Here is a 19,562-nt window from a genome sequence, read left to right on the forward strand (position 1 = left end):
CAAAAACAGATTATATGGAATACTGAATTTCATAGCAAAAAATGTACTTAGAAAGTAGATCACTTAAAATTTAAGCAAAGATTTTGAAATTTATTACTTAGGATTTAGTTATTCTCTGGTTTATCAAAATGTAGCAGGACAGTAATTATAAATGCTGGTGTGATGTTAGGTAACAAAGTAGAAACAACCCCATCACAAAACCTTTACCTTTTTGGTGTTGCATTATAGATATGTCCTGGCTATGTTTATTCCTTAAATCCCATAGTTCCTCTAATTCAAACCCCTGTCTACCATGTTGTTTGAAAAGCAGTTACATTTTGCTTTCTACTATTCCCTACTTAACACACATTTTAGCTTCACATAATTTTTAGAATTATAGAGCAAGAGGAGCAAAGGAAGAAATGAAGAGAAAACATCTCTAACAAGATTGCAGATTTCTTTGCACAGAAACAGCTGCTCCCACATAGCAGGCACCTCCTCTCCCCAGGTCTTTGTGGAAGTTACTGCATCTGCCTTAATCACGCTTCCATTCTCTGTCTACCCCAATCCTACCAGGTGAACTCTTCAACCTTCACTCAATTTCATCACCACTTTGCAAGGGAAGCATTATCTGCTCTCCCTAACTAGGTCAAATTACACATGTGCACCTGGGTAGGGGCCGGGGGTGCAGGGATCAAGCAAAAAAGAGAAAAACTTACAGACATGAGCAACGGTGTGGTCATTGTAGGGTGGGGGCAGTTGGAGGAGGTGGACGTGGGTACAGGGGATAAATAGTGATGGGAGGAGACTTGACTTGGGGTGGTGAACACACAATATAGCACACAGATGTGTTGTGGAACTGTGCACCTGAAACCTGTATACATTTGTTAACTAGTGTCATCCCAATAAATTCCATAAAAAGGAAATTACAAATGTGCACAAACACACACATCATGTGCCTCATACTACATGTCTTGTACTTGTAAGTGCAACTTTACATTATATGTACTGTCATTAGTGTCTCCCCACCATAATGCCTATGCCTTAATAAAGTGATATGAAAAAGCAATGTGCTACAATTACAGTAACAAGTTCAGGCTTCGAATATTGCTGGACCACAAATCTTAAGTTTTGGTTCAGGAAATAAGGTCACCATACTACAGAAAATACACTCTGACCTGAGGATTCACATTCAGAAGACTTGAATTAAGGCTCCAGACTTGCTGCTTATTAGTAATGGGCTTTTCAAAACAGGAGGAGAAGGACCTATATTCTATATGTATATGCATACATGTGTATCCTTTTTTTGCCCTTGGGAGAGTTGGCTGGAAATGTGACAAAAAAGATGAGCTAAATGCTGAACACACTGTTGGACTGCCAGACATCAGGAGATGTTACATAGGTAACTGGACATGTAGGTTGAGAGTTGAGAATAAAGGTTCAAGTAGAAGAAAGAGACCTGGGAAAACCTTGGGAATGGAACACATTGCCTAGATAATCTAGAATATGTAGCATGGAAAGAGACACTAGGACAGAATCTTAGAAAATAACACTTTGAAGGGCCAAGTAGAAAAAGACAGTCCATAGAAAGAAGATAAAGAGAAAAAAAGAAAAAGGAACAGGACAGACTTTTCAGAGGCATACACCACATTTTAGAAAGGATAACATTTTCCAGATTGACAGTGCTTTCCAAATGAACCTATAAATCAAGGTACTGTATGATGCTATAAGCCTCTACACAGGATCTGGAACTTGTCTCAAGTGAAACTGAGCAAGTATTTATAAAAGCCTATGTATGTTACTATTTTAAATAATTTTAAAGAAATCTTATCTTCCAAACAGCATCAAACTATGATGGTAGCCACAAACCATCATGGGACCCCTTCGTCTGTCTACACACGCCCCCTTTTCTGCTCAGAGAAGTGAAACAGTGTTGTTGTGGGGAAGGGCAGGGCGTTCTCCAGCAGCCCAGACACGCACCAGACCGCCTTCAAAATCACCACTCATCAACAATCAACAATGCTAGACTTTCTTTCACTAGTTTTTCTGAAATCAAGCATTTTTTTAAGGCAGATTTTATGTTATTTCACAAATTGGCATCCACTTTACCTACAGAAAGCAGTGATTAAAGAAAAACTACAATATTAATAGTTTTTGTAATTACCTCTTTCACTTACAAATTTTACATGACCAATAACTGCTTTGGAAGTTAGCCAATTAATTAAAAATATTTTTAAAAGTTGTTATTTAGCATGTGGAATTTTTATTCTGTAGGGTGCTAAAACTCTACCTGGACCATGAAACTAATATATTTTCAAAATTAATCACTGTTCTTGGTTCATTATGTGTATTAAATTATAGAACTGTATATTTCACACCATATTAAAAATTTTTCTTAAAGTATGAAAAGGTACAACAGTCAGTATATTCCTCATTCAAATAATATATGCATTTTCTATTTTTTGAATGTTTTTAACACTGCATAAACAAGATAATTATTACCATAGTGTAATGCCTAAAACTACATAAAAGATAAAATTAAGAGAATTTTTGTTAGTGGTATATGTTTATCAAATCAAATCTCAGTTAGTTGAACAATAACAGTAACTACTGTTAATGGTAAACTACTCTTTTCTTCTGTGACAATACTTAAAACCACTAAGACTTTGTAATATGGACAAGTGCTTTAGTATTCTAAGTATTTGATAGTTCCAATTTTTTTCCAAAGGTGCTTTACATCTAGTTAGTACTGTTTCTTCTGAGACCCTATCAAATCAATGGGGAAGCTTTATTATAGCACATTTGTAGTGTACAATATGTTGGCAGAGTATTTAAAACAGTTAAGGTGCACTTTAAAGTAATGTTTTTTCATGTTTGATTAATGAATTACACAGACTCTGCTATGCAAACTATTTCAGAACCACCACAACATGTGCAGCCTACAAATAACTTGAGATGCAGACTCCAATCATGAAATTACGGGTAGGCCAGGCAACAACACTGGCACTAATGTGCCCGACACTGAAGACTGATACTGAATCCCATGACAATTCTAATTTTTCTGAACTCCTGTTGGAAGTGGCACGTATCTCAACTATAAATAAACTTTTCTGTGTGGCAGACAGTCAACAAATTCAAGTCTTTTAAAAGACCATGACAATAAATACCTATTTCTTCACTGACATTGTATTAAAGGTCTCATGTATTAAAAGACTATAGTGATTAAGCTAAGGATAAAACACTGTACTAAACAGACCTACCTAAATTCTACATGGCAGTTAAGTCACAAATACACACACACACACACACTCTCTCTCTCTCTCACATATGACTACAGAAAAACTGATGAAAAGACTTTTATTTTTAACCAAAATTTATCTAGTAGCAACTAATTTTTTAAAAAATTAATACTTTTGTTTTGCCAGATAAAGACACTACAAAGAAAGGAAACTATAGGCCAATATCCCTGATGAACATACACACACTAAAATCCTCAACAAAATATTAGCAAACTGAATACAGCAAAAGGTCAAAAATATCATACACCACTTTCAAGTGGGATTTATTTTGGGAATGCAAGGTTGGTACAACATTCACAAATCAGTAACTGTCATACAACACATAAACAAAATAAAGGATAAAAACCACATGATAATATCGATAGATGCAGCAAGGACATTTAACAAAATTCAGCACCTATTTATGATGAAAACTCTCAGCAAAGTGGAAACAGTGGGATCATATGCATACCTAGACATAATAATGGCCATATATGGCAAAGCCACTGCCAGGCTCATACCCAACAGGCAAAAACTACAAGCGCTCCCCTTAAGATTGGGAGCAAGATGGGGGTGTTGGCTTTCGCCTCTCTTACTCAACATCGCACTGGAAGCCCCAGTCATAGCAATCAGACAAGAAGAAATAAAAGGCACCCAATTGAAAAGGAAGAAGTAAAACTGTCTTTATTTGCAGATGATCTCATACTGTACATAGACAACTTAAAGATTCCACCAAGAAACTACTAGAACTGGTAAATGAATTCACTAGAGTAGCAGGATGGAAAACTAATATCTAGAAATCAGGGAGCTTGTGGCCAAGATGGAGACATAAATAGATATGCTTTGCTTCCTCACATAACCAAAAGAAGGATACCAACCAATTTAAAAACAAAAAACAACCAGAACTGCCAGAAAATCAAACTGTATGGAAGTCTGACAACCAAGGAGTTAAACAAGACACAGTCATCCAGACTGGTAGGAAGGGTGGAGAGGACATGCGATAAGGCAGTGACTGGTGGACAGGCTGGTGGACTGAGAGAAGGAAACCAGGATTCAAAGCAACAATTTGGAACCAGAGGAAGAAATTAACATTCAACCAGAACAGAATGAGGAAACGAGAATTCAAAAAAATGAGGAGAGGCTTAGGAACGTCTGAGACAACTTTAAATGTTCCAACATCTGAATCATAGGGGTGCCAGAAGGAGGAGAAGAGCAAGAAATTAAAAACTTATTTGAAATACTTATAAAAGAAAACTTCCCCGATCTGCTGAAGGAAATAGACATACAAGTCCAAGAAGCTCAGACAATCCCAAACAAAATGAATGCAAAGAGACCATACCAAGACACTTCATAATGAAATTACCCAAGATTTTTTTAAAAACTCACACAATCATATCAGTCTATTAGGAAAGGGATATGACAAAATTGAACACGCTTGTAATAACGTCTATTAGAAAAAGAAGAACAGAGAGGAACTTCCTCTACAAAAATACTATAGCTACCATTATACTCCATGGTGAAAGACAAAAGTTTTCCTCCTAAGATCAGAAACAAGACATGATGTACAATCTTGCTACTCTTATGTAACATAGCACTGGCAGTTCCAACCAGTGAGTTAAAACTGAAAATAATAATCTTGTATTGCTTTGTCCAGTGACATGCTGCACAGGTCTGTAGCCTGGGAGTAACAGACTATACCATCTATTGCACATGTACAGTAAGACGACACCATCTAGGTTTGTGTGTGTTCACACTACAACAAAATTACCTAATGCCATCTTTCTCAGAATGCATCCTCGCATTAGCAAGCAGCACATGGCTGTATAGTCATTATCTCATGTTGTGATTCTTAAAACAACCCTAAGAGGCACAATATTATGAGGAAAGTGAATACTGATGTCAGGGTACCATCCCAGGTCACTCTGGTTCCAGAGCCTGTACTCCACACTGTACTTGTATTCTGAGACCCTATATTAGGAAGGAGAAGAGCCACACAGTTAAACACAGCGTGACAGTATTATAGAAGTAACTATATTTTTTGCAAGTGCCTGTTTTTAAAATATACTCTAGTTAAAAATCATAAGTGAAAAAAATTGTAAGTGAGCTGGCTTCAAGACTTCACTCTTTAGACGTCTCAATCACTTGAAATACTCTCATAGAACACGGTGAGTCCTCTAATATGCTTTTCTTTTCTTTATTTATCTTTAGAGAAAGGGGAAAGGAGGGAGAGAGAGGGAAACATTGGTGTGTAGTTGCCTCTTGCACATCCCCAACTGGGGACCGGGCCTGCAACCCAGGCATGTACCCTGACTGGGAATCGAACGAGCAACCGTCTGGTCTGCAGGCCAGCACTCAATCCACTGAACCACACCAGCCAGGGTGTTTTTCCCTTTTCTTAAGTTATACTAAGACATTACATCTCAAAATATTCCTTACCTTTCTACAAACTTCTCAAGCGATTTATTCCTACTTTCAGTTTTCATCTTATAAAAAAATCAAACAAATGCCACTGGAATAAATGACGTAAGAGAGAAGAACAAAATATTTCTGAATTTTCTGAATTCAAGAATGGGAGGAGGTGGGAAACTTCTAAAGAAAGATACACTGAGTAAGTTAAGACCTGAAAGGATGGGGCTAGCTTTCAAAATGTAGAGATGGGTCATGGAGAAAGGAATGAAAGCCTGCATGGTGGTAAAAGTAGGTAAATAGCAAAATAATAGTATAATTTGATTATAAAATTATTTAACTACAGTGGTGTGAAACAGTTAAAAATATCCATGACACTTTTAGAATATACTAATAAACATATAATTATCAAAGGAACAACTGCTCCACATATTGGGCCTTTATTATGGACCAGAAAAATGCTTTGTATTTCAATCTACATTATTTCATTTGATTTTTACAACAACTCTATGCCTATTGCCTATAGTTGGTAAATGGAAATAAAGACTCTGTTCAGAATCCAAAACATCAGTCTGTCTATAATACCAAAGCCAACATTCCTAACCAAAGACAGTAATTACTCTTAAACCACAGGAAGGCATAATTCCTAAGAAATGTGTATTCAATCACACAAGCATATTATGCATCATTTCAGGCATACACACACACAAAAAATAAGAGTACATTCAAAATGTGAATGAAGTGGACGAACCATGCCACACAAAGGACTGTTTCAAAAAACCCAATCCACTTAGAGAGATTCCATAAAAGAAAGTGCTACACCTGAAACTAGTATAAAATACTTAATGTAAACTATAATTGAAAAAATAAGTAAAGAAAAATCCTCTAATTTTATTGGCCTTTTAATAGCTTCTCTCCAAATTCCTATTTAATCATTGTCATTTTTTAAAAAGTATTAAAAGCATCTTGAAATATTTAAAAAGTGACTGTGGAAAGTAGGCATCCTTTCTGCAGTATTATTCCAGAAGAGAAGATAAATTGTTGCTCAGGAGAGAATGGCCTTTCAAATAATTAGGTGGGCAAAGTAAAGATCTATGCAGTTTAGGCCAAAGTGAGCTATCAGTCTCTAGAGATACTCAGAGAGAGGGCACGTGAGGACTTGCAAAACCCTGTAAAAAGGGTTTCCTGGACTGGTGAGAGCTGAAAACAAGGGGCTGCTGTGGTCCATTTCCACTAAATAAATTTCATAAAACTAGTGTCAATTTCTCCTCTACAGTATATGTGTATTTTGGAGAACTTCCTCTACCCAGCCACCACCAAGCTCCAAAATATAAGGAAAAGCAGAAACAAAGACGGATGCAGGTCAGTGACAACTGAGCAAGAGGGAGTGGAACACTTAACACTTTCTCATAATCTTGCTTTACTCAGTGACACCTGAATATAGCTTTGTCTGCCAGAAAGACAAAGAATGCATCCTCTGTGATTCCTGTAAGAATACAAATAATGAGCTGTCATATTGTACTATGCAGCTTTGAATACTAAAAATTTGCAGTAATTTATAACCAAGTTCTATACAACTAGATTCATTAAATAATTCCATTCCAACGTTTACCAAGAGTCTATTAATTTATAAGCATTCTACCAGGTCCTGGAGCTAAACCTACTCTTGGAGAATTTGGTGGCACATCATAATAAAAGTTTATACAAGACGCAATAGAGGTCCCCAAAACAGGATGCTTAGCAAAGGACTTGCAGAGGAGGTGACTGAGAAAGATAAGAAAGTACCTTCTGAGTAGAAAAAGAAAGGTACTGCAGACAGAGGGAAAAGCATGAGCAATGTCCCTGGATGCATACTAATCCATGGTATACTTAGGCCTTAAAGTGGCTCTTTTCCCCCAAACCATGTAGTTTTATTTTTTAAATAGAATTTATTGGGGTGAAAGAGGTTCTTGATAAGCTTAGAATATGGGAGAAGGGGTAGGGGCGAGGTGAAACAGGAGGCAGATGAGTAGGCAGAGGCTGGCTCACAGTGTCTTACTCACCGCCCCGGGAGTATGGATTGTACCTGTAAGTCGACAGACAGTTCTCCAACTTACTCGTCTCAAAAGCTCTTTCTATGCTCAAAAGCTGAAGACTCCAAAGAGCTTGTGTTTGTGTGAATTATAGCTACAATGTTATATTGGAAATAAAAATGACAAAACTTTAAGAACATTTAATCTATTTTAAAATAATATAATAAAGCATATTTGCATAAATTTTTATGCAGATATATTCTGTGAAAATATTTTTCCAAAACAAAAAAATAGAAAAGAGTGCCCTGGCTGGTATAGCTCAGTGGATTGAACACGGGCCTGTGAACCACACGATTGTGGTTCAATTCCCAGTCAGGGCACATGCCTGGGTTGCAGGCCAGTTCCCAGGAGGGAAGTCATGAAAGGCAATGATACATTGATGGTTCTCTCCTCTCCTTCCCTTCCCCTCTAAAAATAAATAAATAAAATCTTTTAAAAAATAGAAAAGAGTGACATATTTTTACATTTTTGCATATCTTTTAAAAATCACATTAATAAACTTTTCCTACATTTTTTATTGATCTACCTTGTATTGTCATTTGGAAAATACTGGGTCATGGAGTTATGTAGATCCTTCAAATGTTAACGCACTTATATATAATTTCAAAAGAAACCCACTTTAGTTATATCACCGCCAATCTCATCAGAAAAGTCTCTAAGTTTTGGGAAGCTGTCATGCTCACAGTGGCAGATACACATTTTCTCAAATTTTATAATCGGCAACAAATACTGGCAGTTCTATTCCTTAAAGTGACAAGTTCACTTTGTTCATTTCTCAGAAAATGACTGCCAACTACCAACGTCTGAATAAACATAATTTATCTGTTGCTTGTTCTTTCAAGTAAAAACAGTGTTATATGAAAAAAAGTGGCTTATTGAGCTTGGAAATCAACACAAACAGTGCTTTTCCTCAAGATGACTACTCTACTTAGGTACACAAAAGTGTTTGGTGTGCTTTCTCATTTGCCATGGAATATTAAAAAGGCATGTACTAAATAGTCAAGATTATTTTAATAAAATTAATCACTTTGACTGCTTTATAAAGGACATTCTTACATGAAGATGGCTTTTTATGGGGGCAGGTGGGTAATGGTGAGTACAAGGTGGTGAAGAACACAAGGGTTACTCATACAATTTGCTACCACTATTGCTTTTGTACCCTAAGTGCAAATGTCAGCCCATGAAAAAGGCAAGTAACATCCTAGAATTATCATGAAAATTGTGAACTACATTGTGAACCCCCTGAATGGGTCTTGAGGACCCGAGACTCATGGACTACATTTTAGAACATCTTCTATAAGCAGTGTAGAGCCACTTTTGAAGAGTTTGAAGTAATAGCCTGCTGGGACTTCAAAATGCAAGACCACATGAGGCGTCATTTCAGAGCTACCCCTTAGAGTTGAATATTAATGTCCTGAAGACACAATGTGTATTAAGACCTGAAGGCAACACTAATAAAGACAGGGCAGTACTTTTAGGACATAAGTAAATGAAATAGGTAAGTAAAGGGAATAGAAGGGTCAAGGAGTCGTCTCCAAGCTTCTGTACTGAGAAAGAGAGGAAGGGACCATTCACTGAGTTTGAGAATCAGAGACAGGAGAAAAAAGTGGGGAAGGAGAAGGAAGGAATTCAGGATATTTGGAAATCTACGCTGAAGTTCAACATGAGAAATACAATACGTAGGTGGTCTGTTGAAGCATCTATTTTCATAAAGGCTTTTATTTTGAACTTACGTAAATAGGGCAGAAAACGCACAACAGCAGAAAAGGTCCGGACTGGAGAGTACTACATGGCATCTATTCCCTCACACCTCACGGACAGCCACATACCCCTCTGTCTGAGTTTCTGGAGAAAGGGCATGCAGGATCATAAAGGAGCTATCTCAACAAAGGGCTGTGTAATACGCAGGGACACTAAGTTAGGGAAGTATCAGCTACTAGAATAAATAAAATTTAGATTGTTCTACCACAGAACTTTAGTTCTTGTTAAAGTAGCAATGAACGTGTTCCTGGTTGGTAAGTGGCCTTTTACACAATGATTCAAGGAATCAGGCTCCTTCTTCCTTCTGACTGACATTCTTCCAGGACCTCTTAGACTTCTGCATCCAGTTAGCCGACACAGGAAGGCAGAGGGGAGAGAACACTATAGTTTCCTAACTTATAATGTCAAACATTAGTCATATGGCTATACCCAGGTGCATTGGTGATTGTTAGGAAATTTAGTCTTCAGGCAGGCAGTTGCCTCCTAACAGTAACTACGGAATATGAAAAGACAAGTATAAATATTTGGTGTATATACAGCCATCTGCCCACACAGGCACACAAAACAGACGGGGGTGTATGTGGGTTCTAGTACTTTCTGACACTTTCTCTTGGGGCAGCAGCAGACACAATGATACCTGTTTGGAGATGGCACCCAGTTGACAAAAATGTGACCAAACAGAGGCCTGCAGGTAGAGGTGATTCTGCTTTTTCTTTTTCAACACACATGAAACATTTCTGGAATTTCCAGAAATATCAGAATGGCATTTTAATTAAATTGAAAATGAGGTCCTGGATGAACATCTGGAAACAAGAGCAAGTGAAAAATAGGCTATTACACAGCTCTGATTACACTATTACACAATTCTGATCCCATTCACATTCACAGGGCTAGTGCAACAGAAACTTGGATCATCAGTTTTTAGACTTAAGTGAGTTTTAGGTGCCCACGGACCACCCAGGTAAGCAATATGTAGGGTGCTGATGACATATCTCAGCAGAAAGTTCTAAACTAAAGATAAATCATAAAGGAGCTATCATAAATTTTTAAAGATAGGAATTTAGGAGTCACACCACAAAAGCAGCAGATGATGTCAAAGGAGTGGGTGAGATCACAAAGGCAAAGTGCAGAATTAAAGAACATCAAAGCAGACTTTTGATTTTTGATCTCCTTTATCACACTGTCTACTTATAACCCATGTGTAATACAACCAAAAACAATCCTGCAATATCATTGCAAAATCATGTGCCTACCTACTAATATTTTGTGTTCTTGACCATGTTGTTCACTTTTAAATATCTTTAGTAGACTTCAACATAAAGCAGTTGTGAGAAATAGAGCCTTTTTTTTTTAAATCTTCAAATATTTTTTTCTTTAATTCTTATTCAGGTACAGTTTTCTGTTTTATATTCCCTGCCCTGCTTCCCCCACCCCAAGAAATAGAGCCTTGATTCACACTTTATTAATATGTTTTTGGAATGCTTTTCTAATACACAAAACACATGTTTAAGTCTTACTACTACAGAATGCATTCAATTAAACTAAATCTATGCTAGGATTTTTTAAAAGTAGAAATAAAGATATGGCAATGTTGAAGATGTGAAGTTGGAAGGTAAGTTATCCAGGGAAGTGATAAAAATGTTTTTCTTAATATGAAAACAATGGAGGAGAAAAATAATGAGGGACTAATTGTATGTAAGTTTTGTAATCCAGCTAAAATATTAATGTTGATATTAAACTGGCAGGGAGATTTCAAAATTTCCTCAACTTTTGGCATAAGTCTAAATTGCATTAAAATAGAAGTCCTTTGATTGCTGAAATAAATACCATGCCAAGAAGATTAAAGGATTTTCAAAGTCAAGAATGAAATGCCAATACTGCCTACAAAGCTGAATTATTTTCACACTTCAACAACCGCACCTGGTGCTCCATTGACTAGTAAGGAAAAAGAATAAGGAGTAACTAGGACTGAACTCCAGCTGGGTTTGGAGATCATTAACTAAAACCTAAAGCAGCAGCTGTGTGAAAATTAGAATTAGCGATGCTGAAAACCTGCCATTATTTCACTAGAGCTTGAAATACATCATATTCTAGGGCAGTGGTTTTCAGCTTGAGCATGCATCAGAATGACTCACAGGATTTGTTAAAATACAGACTCCTGCCTTCACACTTTCTCCAGTTTTATTGGGTTGTATAATTCATTTACTAATTTTTTTAATCGTCACCTGAGGACAAGTTTATTGACTTTAGAGAGAAAGGAAGGGAGAGAGAGAGCAAAAAGAGAGAGAAACATTGATCGACTGTCACCCATATTTGCCCTGACTGGGGATTAAACCTGCAACCCAGGTATGTGCCCCAAACAGGAATCAGACCCACAATCTTTTGGTGTATGAGATTACTCTCCACTCAACTGAGCCACCCAGCCAGGGCAATGATTCATTTACCTTTCATGGGCGAATATGAATTTTTGTCATTGTAATGTAAGTAAAGATTTAAAATTTCAAATAAGTTTAGGACATCCTATTAAGTAATTGTGTTTCTAAGTTTTAACTGTCCTTGAAAACCACTTTGTTTTGTTCTGACTGGTGTAGCTCAGTTGGTTGAGTGTCATCCCACAAAGCGAAAGGTTCAGGATACCCTGACCCTTTCATACACATGCCTTAAATGCCAGTTCGATTCCCAGTCAGGGCACATGCCTGGGTTGTGGGTTCAGTCCCCAGTTGGGGCACATATGAGAGGTCAACATTTCTCTCTCATATTGGCATTTCTCTCCTTTTTCTTCTCTCCCTTCCCCTCTCTCTAAAAACAAAATCTTAAACAAACTGGGACTCCATTAGGAATAAAATGGCCTCTGAAGATGAGAAATGCTACAGAGAATTCTTCCAAAATATTAGTTATGGATGAAATGATGAATCACAGCTACAGGTTCACAAGCCAGAGTTAACAGAGATGTATCAGCTTGCAGTGTTGCCCCAGTATGCTTTGTAATGGCTCCTACTGGGAGTTTTTAGGTCACCCAGATTCTTATAAATTTGACAGTTTCGGGAGTTCAAACACTTGGGAGTCTCCTGTGGAAGACAAGAAGTTTTGGGACTTGGGAGTCCCTTGGGAATGCAAGGTTGGTTTAACATTCAAAAGTCAATGCAATCTGCAATACCTAAAAGCTTTAAAAAAAAAAGCAATTATCTTAATACTTGCAGAGAAAGTGTTTGACAAAATTCACATCCATTCATAATAAAAATCTCAGCAAATTAGTAATAAAACTTCCTCAAACTATAAGGGAATATCTTTGACAAATCCACAACTAACATCAAAGATTGTATATTTTCACCCTAAGACTGGAAGGAAAATGTCTACTCTCACCACTGTTATGCTGAGTTAAAGAAGCTAGACCCCACCTCCCCCACCAAAAAGTATATATACTATAGAAATATATACAGAAATAAACAACAATGCTGCTAGTTCCATGAAGTTTACCTTGTGGTTATCTGTTTATTCCCAAACTGGTTTACACTAATTATGTTTAATATTGTAAATGTGTAAGTCAAGTATATACGAGTGCAAAAACTTAAAAGGACCATTGAAAACCAAACTGGATATTCTGGGAAGACCCAGTAAAAATCAGTCTTAAATCAGATATTGACAAGACAATTGCGAAAGACTTGAGGAAAAAATCTGAAGATCTAGACTAACTTGTAAAGGTCTTAAATTTTTTGGTTACATTTTAAAGAAACCAAAGTAGAAAATACAGACGAAGTATTGTAGGTATGCTTTATAAAACAAAAATAATGCGGAACCCCTGTCAGCAGACCCATACTCAAAGAAAAAATATCCTTTTATACTTTTGATATGTATGAATAAATGCACATGCATGTTCTGACTTAAATATTTATGGTACAATTCCGACATGCATCAAACAGCAAAATAGGGGCTTACTCCCACTGAATTAAAAAGGTTCCTAGGGTCTTCTAAATCCATTTTTCCCCTACTGTCAAAGCTAATATACTACTGAAAAAGATAGATTCACAACACCAGCAGGAAGAGGAAAAATAACATGGCTTGCCATCCCAATATAACCACTATACATATCTGGGGACATTTTGTTAGTTTTTCCCTATGCTTTTAGAAAACAGTAATCATAACATATAAACAACTGTTACATCTTGTTTATTCTCCTTAACTATGCAAACATGCTAGTTCTCCCACATTATTGAAAACATTGTTATTTCAAATAGTTGCATCTGGCACAGACTTTTAAAATTGCAGAAGCCACATGCGTACATATTGATGCCTACACTGAAGTACACAGAGTCATTCATTTCTCTTCTTGAATTGAAAAGTAGGAATTGAAGATGATATGGATTGAGAAGAGCTAAAAATTGAATTCCTGATGAAGACATCATAAATAATTGCTACTTTTCTTTTAAAAAAAAAAGACCTGACCTATTATTTCTCCCCTTTATTCTCATGTATTACCCTCTGTATTCAAGTCAATAACAGCAGCTACTCAGAAAGGCTAAAACAACCAGAAAATTGCTAAATCAAAGAACAACCTGTGAGAACTACCAAAGCATATTCTACTTCAAAAGAAAACAGTAAAAACAATTACCTATGTGGAGTTTTTAAAAGGAGTTTCAAAAACATCCCTCACTTATGTGCTAGGACAGAGATATAACCTGACATCTCATGTCTGGTGTCTAGCTTCTGCTTCCCTGTGTTTGCATTCTAGGGAATCAATAAAATAAATATAATAAGCCCTGGCTGGTGTAGCTCAGTGGATTGAGCGCGGGCCTGTGAAGCAAAGGGTTACTGGTTCGATTCCCAGTCAGGGCACATGCCTGGGTTGCAGGCCAGGTTCCCCAGTAGGGGATACATGAGAGGCAACCACACATTGATGTTTCTCTCCCACTTTCTCCTTCCCTTCCCCTCTCTCTAAAAATAAATAAATAAAATATTTTAAAAAATAAATATAATAAGATGACAGAAATGGTAATAGTATCAGCTAGGAAGCTAAGAATAAGCAGAGATGTAATGTCCAAAAAATATATGGGTACTGACTGTAATTGTTATTTACTTAATGAACTCTATTTTCTTACTTTCTAGTTCCACATCACAAAAGTAATATCACATTTCAAAATTATATGACTGAATCGTGCTATGATTCAACACTGCAGAAACCCTTCTCCCAGGGAGCATTTTGGCCTGTTGATTTTCTACTAAAGATCTGTCCTAAGCCCAACTTTCAAAGGTTCTGCATAAATTTTAAAGCATTACACCTTAATTGCTATGAGATTCAGAATACAAGGGCACTTTCAGTTATCTCCCAAATTTTCTAAAATAAATTATTATTTTTGTAACCAAAGAAAATTAATTCTCACAGAAGATACTATGGCACAAATACAGTCGCCCAGGTAAAGTACAAAAATATATTTATATACATGCATTTTGTGGCTACATATACACATTTGTTGATAAACACCAAAGACACTTAATAAAAAGGAATGATGCATTTATTAAAGTCTTATTTAGGATCATTGTTAATGCACATAAAAACATACATCTTTTTTTCAACAAGAAAGATGTCATTTTGGTCCCAAATGACCATACCATAGCAGGGCATGGACTAACCATGCAGAATATAAGTGTGCAGAATATAAAACAGGACTGTAACAGCACAGTCTTCATTTACTTTCACTGCTGACTGCATAGCATGTAGTTAACACCAAATATCTACCAGCTGGTTTTTCAAGAGAGGGGGAAGACAATCCAGTAACTGTTATGTTTTACAATAAATCTAGAATAAAATGTTTTGCTGGTTATTAAATCAGTTACATAAAGTAAAAGGTTCTTTAAACAGGTTTATTTGGTCTCTAAAACTGGTTTGATCTAAAGGCTTAACTTCCAGCCACCTATAAAACAACCCCATAGACTATGGACAGTGCTCACCTTGAAAGGTGAATAGTTCTTAAATTTACAAAATTGCTTACTCTCTACCCAAATCATCAATGGGAAAGAGAATTAATTCTAAGGATATAGACCTAGGTTTTCATTCTTCCCATCAGCCCCTCTCCCCATAAAGTAGAACCTGCAGTATTATGGAGATACTGCCTTTCTAACAGCACTTCCTTGCCGTGTAGCATATTTTGAATTAGAGGGCACAATGAATGGAATGGCATTCTAAGTGCAAAGATTTGTTATATGCATCCCCTTACCCAAATATGTCTGTTATTCACAGGCAAAATCTAATCTTGAAAGGGTAAAAAGGGCAAGAACAGAAAAACATGGCTCTTACTCACCCTCACTTTAATGGCCACCATAAAGAGAGCTGGGTTTTTTAGAAATGCTTTTGGTGAGCATGCAGTCATTTTGACGTTTTCATGTGGTCGAAAGCTTTAAAACAAAAAAGTCTGAGGAAGAAATTCCTATGCATCAGACACTTTTCACGCGGTATTTCATTTACCATGCACCCTAACATACAGTATTACAAAATACAGCCAAATACAATCTATTTAATGATGGCTACAGAAATACATTATGTCCAATGATACATTTATCATCTTGATAAATATTAACACAATGAATATTAATTTACTTTGAATGAATGAGTCACAGGGTCACACTCCTCATCTGTAAAATATGGATACCATCAAACTTACAAGGTTATGAAGAAACTTATTTTATATAAACATATAAATGAAGAATGCATATTAGATGCATAAAATTAATAAATATTATGATCCACATTACAAGTGAGAAACCAAGTCAAGAAGCCACCTGCAGAATCATCATGAGAGTATCCTTCATGGGCACACAGGGACGTCCGAAAATACTCTGGACCACAGAACTACGGAACTCATCTATGTCATATTTCTAAGAGAAAAACTAATTTAGAATAGGGCTCATTTATTTTCCCTGAATACATGGAAAGTCTGAACCCTAACAGACAATAGCTTTTGAAGGAAAGACATTTTTAAAAATTGTTAGAATATTTCTAATACCAGTACGTCAGTGCCACTCTTGAAAGCTGTTCACTAAGTGTATGTCTCCTATTGCTGCTATGACAAATGATTAATATCACAAATTTACTGGCTCGTATCTACACAAATTCATCTTACAGTTCTGGACACTAGAAATTCTAAAATCAAGGCTGCACCACTGGAGGCTCTAGGGTAAAGTCCATTCCCTAGAAACTTCTTCCAGCTTCTAGGGGCTCCTTGCATTCCTTGGCCTCTACCTTCACCTCTAAAAGACAGCACGACACCTTCACATCTCTTTCTCAGGGACTGTGACAATGGGTGCTGTCAGCACATCTGGCACTCCTGACTCCCTCTCACAAGGACCCTTAATGTTACATGAGTATCACCTAGCAAATTCAGAATAATCTCAAGATCCTTAATTTAATCATATCTGTAAAATTCCTTTTGTTATGTTAAATAACAGTCACAGGTTCTGGGCGATCATATTTAGCTTACCACGGTGCATATTTTTATCTCTTTAATTTTGTAAAGATGATGACACTTTAACTCTTTTATCCCACTTTTAATAACTTTTTTATTGATTTGGGAGGATGGGAGGAAGTGATCCAATAACTTTGATCCAATAACTTTTATTGATTTGCTGCTCCACTTATTTGTGTGTTCATAGGCTGCTTCTTGTATCTACCCTGAGGAGGGCTGGAACCACAGCCTTGGCTTACTATATAAGGACAATGCACAAACCAACGGAGTTACTCAGCCAGGGCCAATTTTTAATAATCTTTTAAAAGGAAAGCTTAATACAAATACTTAGTAAAACTATAATAGTTTCTCAACTGATAGATTTTGAAATGTTTTTTAATCTCCAGGATTCTTTCAAAATGAGATTTTGATTTTTTTAAAGCCTTATTCTGACACAATACAGTAGCATTTTTGAAAATGTAGTTCATTAAAAGGTCATACTTATTAGCACATTTACAACTTGAGGACAACTTTAATAATTTAAAATTTATAATGAATAAAATTATAACAGCTTGAAGAATAAATTATCAATCTTTTACCACTTTCAGCCTTTTTGGATTTGAGAAAACAATATATAACAGTTAACCTGGAGGCCAAGGTCACAAAAATTAAAGGGGAAAATAAAAACCCATCTGCTCTAGAATACTGATTCTCCTACTGTATATTGGCTCTTTTCCTATAATACTAATATCTGCAATTTAATAGGTTTTATTTTTATTTGTCATAAAATAATTACCATGATCTTCTTCACTGGTATCTCATTAAGCCATTCTCACCACTAATACTATTTTTAACACTTTGAAACAAACTGAAGGGTAGGTGATGTATTCATTTTTTAGCTTTAATCCAGACTAAGAACTATTACTTTATATTTTAAAATTAATCCTTGCATATTTGCAAAATGTTACTCATTACAGAGGTAACACAAACAGCTCGGCTACTGTGTCTCAACTGAGAAACCAGTAAAACCTATGTTTTTGCACTTCTGTGTCATTATTAAGCTCGTAATTCCTCCCTGTGGTACTGAATATTATTATTCATTATAAGAAATTGCAAGTTCACTTAAAACAGAAATAGACATTAGACAAACTATAATGTTTACCATTTCAAATAAAAATTTGCACTGAAGAATCAATCACAGAAAGAAGATAATTTGAGAGTTTTACCATGAAGCTGCTGTGAGGGCATTTCATACTCACACTGCAGAGTCTCGGTAATGGAGTTATTGCGTGACACAGTTTTTGAACTCCAGCAGAAAAAACTCGTATTTCCTTCTAGCAAAGATTCTATATTACCAATTACTTCTGTATACCCAACGGGGTTCTTGAACTTCCTCCATGCTAGTTTATCAATTACGTGTCAATAATCCCTCAGAGGAATGTGGATAAAATAATATGAGGTCTGAGATACCCTACAGTGTGGGGAGGTGCTGAGAAAACAAGATTGCATGTGAGTTGATAATTGCCATAGCTGGGTGATAAGTATATATAGGAATTCGTTCTACTATTCTAGTTACATATGCATCTAAAAAAAGGACATAATAATTCAAAAATACATATAATCTCAGCTTCTACAACTTATTAAAACATTTAAACAATGGTATTTATAAATATTATTTTTCAATCCAGAGGCTCATCACAATTAAAACATTGGGTTTACAACACACTAAATGAATTAGGAAAAACTAAAGACTGGGAGTGAGTCAGATGAAAGGAAGAAATTATTTTTATAAAGGGCAGTAATCACAGATGGTCAAATTGAACCAGCTGTTCATCCAGAAAATCTAAGACGTTAATCTGGAGCTTATTCAAAACTTTTAATTACACTGGTCTTCCATATATTTCACAGCTTTTTAGGCCAAGAATATCTGTTATTGGGACTACCTTCACTGCCAAAATAATTGTAAAAAGAAGCAGTAAGTGGAAAAGAAATGCAAAATGCATTATTATTAAAAACAAAATATCAGAGTAGATAAATAGGAAGCAGGGGCGCGGATGGAGGATCCTGGCTTCTTTGAAAATTAACCCGACAGAGAAGAGCTGCTACCATCGCCAATCAAGATAATAACCCACGGCGATCTGTGAGTGCTGGCTGAGCTGAAACAGTTAAATCATTTCCTTTACTAATTTAAGAAAAGAACATCTCAAATGTATCAATAACAGATAAAAGTGCCCTTAAAATTAGTAGTGGTTCAAATCAGACCTTCAATTAAATTAGCTTTTTAATATTAAAATCTATTTTTTACCTTTAACATATAAAATTATGCAGAGTTGGGAAAGATAACTCACATACCAGTTATTCAAATAATTAATTTTAAGCCAATACTGTTTACAATCCTACTATCATTAAATACAAAGAAGTTTATAAATTTATACAGTTCAAATCAGACAATCAATTTTAAATAATTTTCTGTAATAGTCAAAACTCTCTCCTGAGCCTGGTATTCTCAGTCCACTTACGAACAATCTTTGTGGTACAGTTATCTGAAGACTAATATTTATTAACTGATACACTTAAAAGCAATTATTTTCTTAATTTTCTTTAGCTATCACTGTTGAAGTCCTATTAAA

General features: G+C 35.9%; 1 protein-coding gene across 3 annotated transcripts in view; it reads right to left on the bottom strand.

The window, feature by feature from the left end:
* HS2ST1 (heparan sulfate 2-O-sulfotransferase 1) overlaps positions 1 to 19,562 on the bottom strand; it is a 172,369-nt gene that overhangs the window by 37,864 nt on the left and 114,943 nt on the right. The gene's annotated exons all lie outside the window — the stretch shown is intronic.

The sequence above is a fragment of the Sturnira hondurensis genome, unplaced genomic scaffold (genome assembly GCF_014824575.4).
Source record: "Sturnira hondurensis isolate 20B ecotype Veracruz unplaced genomic scaffold, ASM1482457v3 Scaffold0013063, whole genome shotgun sequence".
Lineage (NCBI taxonomy): Eukaryota > Metazoa > Chordata > Mammalia > Chiroptera > Phyllostomidae > Sturnira > Sturnira hondurensis.